At 43.9% G+C, this 4,216-nt stretch overlaps 1 long non-coding RNA gene across 1 annotated transcript in view; it reads left to right on the top strand.

Annotated features, from left to right (window-relative positions):
- LOC109388395 (uncharacterized) overlaps positions 1-1,030 on the top strand; it is a 21,842-nt gene extending 20,812 nt beyond the window's left edge. The window contains exon 3 of the long non-coding RNA XR_002125209.1: positions 795-1,030. This is a non-coding gene — a long non-coding RNA (uncharacterized LOC109388395). The remainder of the gene's footprint in view (positions 1-794) is intronic.
- The last annotated feature ends 3,186 nt before the right edge of the window (positions 1,031-4,216 follow it).

The raw sequence follows: 4,216 nt of genomic DNA, 5'->3' as shown, positions 1-4,216 counted from the left end.
TATATATATATATATATATATATATATATATATATATAAAATTATAATTGGCATTCCATATTATTCAGATTCAGCTTCAGGTGTACACTGACTGCAGTGGCCAGGCACCTACACCGTCCATGAAGTGGTCTCCCTAATAAGACAAGTGTCCATCTGACACCCTACAAAACAGATATGAAGACGTTTTATATGGACCAGCAAAAGACCTATAACAGACAGAAAGTTTTGAAGAAAGTCAAGACATAAGGTTGGGGCCAAAGGAGCAGGGAGCTTCCCTAGCCAGATCTGAAGACTTTTTATATCACAGGTATACTAATCCAGGCAGTGTCATATTTGGGCACGATAAACAATTAGAACAGACCCACACATATGTGGAAGGCTGATATATTTATGTTTATCCATTCACTCTTCAAATATATATAGAACACCTACCATATGTCAGGTAGTGCTCTATAAGAAGAAGTTAAGCAGTGAAAAGAGAGGCAAAAACAGATAAAAAGTCTCCGATTTCATAAAAATGTTGTTGTAATGTGGGGTAACAGCCAAGCTTTTTTTCCCCAGCAGAGGAGTCCTAACCCCTCCATCTTTGACCCCCTGTCCCCAGCCAACCCAGATGACCTGCACTTTTTAGTTAGCGAGCCTGCTATGTCCAAACCCTTGACCGTGGCCACCCACCGTCGCCTTCCTCTTCTGTTCTAGCTGACTTGGTTTCTCATCTTCCTTCTTTCTCTCCATCTAGATCTCAAAGTAAAACCCTTTTCCTTTTTAATTGTTTGTACTCTCATTATTTTTAGGATGAAATTCCCACCAGTCCTCCTCAACCTCCCCCCCATCACCTGTCTCAATATGGAGAAGCAGCAAATGGTAACAGAACTTCCAGAGGCCTTGGCATCAGACGGACCTGGGCTCAAACTCCAACTTGACCACTGTATGGACTTGGGCAAGTTACTGAATCTCTCTGAGCTTTGGTTCCCTCATCTGTACAACAGAGATTTCAACAGCTACTTCTCAGGGCTTCAGGAGAAATACGTGTATGCAGTGTCTAAAACCTAAGTGATGGAAAATAAATGGAATCTATTCTTATTGTTGTTACTTTCATTATTATCATTTCAATCTGCTGATGATCCCTTTCTGGACTTCCCCTTACCATGTTCCCGATCATCATCCTCTCCCTTCTTTGTCAAGGGCATCGGGGCATTGATCCATAACCCCAACTGCTGTCTCTCTTGGCCAAGTCCATTTGGTTACCAAAGAGTTTCCCTTCATCCCATTCACTTGACCCATGGGTCACATTATTTACTGAAAGCCAATTGCAACTAAATGCGACTGGGAGACATTCCGATAACCAAGCCACTGCCTCCTCTGACCAAAGGGAAAATGCAGATGGTTTTGCCCCAACAGGAGTGCGGACGTCAGGGGCTTATCAGTGATTTCAAGGACGAGGCCCCGCTTGTCCTCACTAACCTGCCGCCCTGGTCCAATTCTCTAAAGAACTCGGTGCCCCGGGGGAGGATCCAGCACAGCTGCGGCTGCACAGAACAGCTCTGCAGAAACGGCCGCCTCCCTTGCCAGAACAGGGAGGAAAACCAGGCCTCTGGGGCTCTGGGCCAGAGGAATTTCAAAAGCCTTCTCTCCACTGGGTCAGCCAATCCCCTGAGTCCACAGGACCTCCCCAGCCTGCTTTCCCCCTGTCCTCTCTGAAGAGTCCCAGCTCCTCAACAAGCTGGCTCACACTGATTCTGCCCCCTTGCCCACCCGAAACCCCTCCCATTCCCATCCCCAGCCTGCAACTGGCTCTTTCCTCTGTATGAAGGAATCTAGCATAGTCCTTCCCATCCTGACCTGTTGCCCTGAAAGGCACGGATGGAGAGATACTTCTTCACTGAACAACTGCCTTGATAGCAACTACATTTGAAGACAAAAGAGGAGGGACCACCCATTTTCAGGTCTTTCCAAATTCTCTGTGATTGGGCCCTTGTCATTAGGACTCAATTAGCAGAGCTGCTAGCAGTACCATGGTCAACTCTCAGGCAGGCTGTACTAGATATGCCCACTCTTTTACAGAAAACCTACCTGCTCTGCCCACTGGCCTAAAAGAGGCAGATCTAACCTCCCAGGTGACCCTAACTGTATGAGCCACCACTGATTAGATCATGAGTGAACAGTTGACCCAAAAGGAGCCAATGCATTGGCTAGGCAATGGCCTCTGACTCATGTGGCCCAGCTCAGACAAACGAGCAATCAGATTTCTCTCATCAATTATGTGTCAAGAGACACACAAACCTATTGCTATCAGTGGTGTCTGGGAAGCCACTAAAGCCACACGCAAGATGAGCAAGCAGAGTAATCTGGCTAAGACAGAGGAGAAGAGAGCAGAAATATGGACAGAGCACAGATGGAAAGGCCATGTGGAGGCTGAGGAACAGAGAACCCTCAGTTTCGGGTCTCAGCTCCCAGCAACACCTGTGAGCCTGATACAGCCTTTCATCTTTGTCCTGTGAGATTCTTCCACAAACCCTTATTAACAAGTCCCTTCTGACTGGAGCTAGCTCAAACAAGGTTTTGTTACTTTGCAACCAAAGCAATCTTGACTGAAACATAATTTCTCCAAAATAGATGCCTATGTCTAAAAAAATTCATCAAGACCTGCCTTATTATAGTTTGAGTCTCCTTTTAGTTAGTCTATAAAAAAAAGCATAGCTACCACTTAGCGAATTCTTTCTTTTGTGCCAGGCAGTGTGCTAAGGGCTTCTCACGCATTATGTCATTTCTTCTCATAGTAGCCCTATGATGTGCTATTGTTCTTCCTGTTTGACATGTAAGAAAACAGTAGAAAGACTGAAGTAAAATTGCCCAAGGTCATGCACTTTCCAAGTGGCAGACCCAGCTTCTAAGTCTAGCTGGTATGTTTCCAAGTCTGTACTCTTATCCATACCCAGGATGTTGTCGCCTACATAATCTGACAAAGCAGGATGAGCCATGTCACTGCTACCTGCAGGCGCGTGGTGACAAGCCTCCAGAAGCTCTCCTGGGAATGACCATAAACCCCAGTGCTACAAGCCAACGGGGATGCCCAAGGTGGGACTGAGAATTATGGAAACAACGACAGATATCGTTCACAACTTCCTGGCGCCCCACACAGGTGGGTCCCAAAGGACATCAGTCATGTACAAATCCCACCTCTGGCTCACAACAGGCTTTTGAAAGGAAATGTGGAATCAAAAGCATGTGAGGAAAGGCAACTATGCCTGCAAAATTACCTACAGCACTGCTGACCTTTTGAGGAACGGTTTTCAAATATATTAATTAATAGAGAGATCAATTTGTTGTTGTTGTTTTTTAAATCTTCCCCAATTTATCCCCTATTAAACCTAACCATCATTTAAAATTAACATTTTCTAAAATAATTTCCTGGGGAAGATTTCCACTGTTAGGCTTCTGTGTCAATGCCATACAACCCACAAAACTTGTTTATTCATGTAGAAAAAGATAAAAAATAAATGCAGGTTGACACTTTAAGGAAGTATAAATGGCAGCAAAGTATTGAATGAGATGTTCGAGCCCCAATTCTAATCAACCACTATTGATTGTTCCTTTGGAGTATCTTCTAGAAATGGCGCTAAATAAGGATGTTTTCTTTAAAACACGTTTACCTTTTCAGGGCAGATGAATGACTGATATTGGGGGTCCGTGCCTGGGAGGCAAGGCAACGAAAAAGGCAAATAGTAATGAAATGTGCCCTAGAAGTTGTTTTTCTAAACTAGAACTGTAATTACAGAGCTACTAAAGATGTGAAGTATGTAGTGAAGGCTTTGTCAGCACTTTAATTGTAAAACTTAGTGAGATTCGTCATTTTAGTCATTCCCATTCTATGCCAAAAACAGAAGACAGCTGTTTGTGCTCTAAAAACTGTTTTTTAAAGGAGAGTTCTCTGTGTTTATCAAGTGTATTTTGCCACTGGGGAAATGTATTTTAAAGCTTTTGCCCCGTCAAAATGAAGTGAGTAGGAATGATTGCTTTAACTGTTATTCTTAGATAACTACAGGAAGCTTGAACACGTGGAAAAGCCATGCATGACACGAAATATCTGGGCACACAAATATTCCAATTTCCATCTCCTCCTGCGGAGAGGTCTTCCTGATGGCACTGGTAAGTCCCTAAATTCATTATCTGAGCTAGAGATACTGCAGAAGTATTTAGAGGCTGTTCTGTGAGG

This window comes from Hipposideros armiger, unplaced genomic scaffold (assembly GCF_001890085.2).
Source record: "Hipposideros armiger isolate ML-2016 unplaced genomic scaffold, ASM189008v1 scaffold_194, whole genome shotgun sequence".
Classification (NCBI taxonomy): Eukaryota; Metazoa; Chordata; class Mammalia; order Chiroptera; family Hipposideridae; genus Hipposideros; species Hipposideros armiger.
Note: the sequence above shows the minus strand (reverse complement) of the source record. Positions and strands in the feature narration are given on the sequence as shown.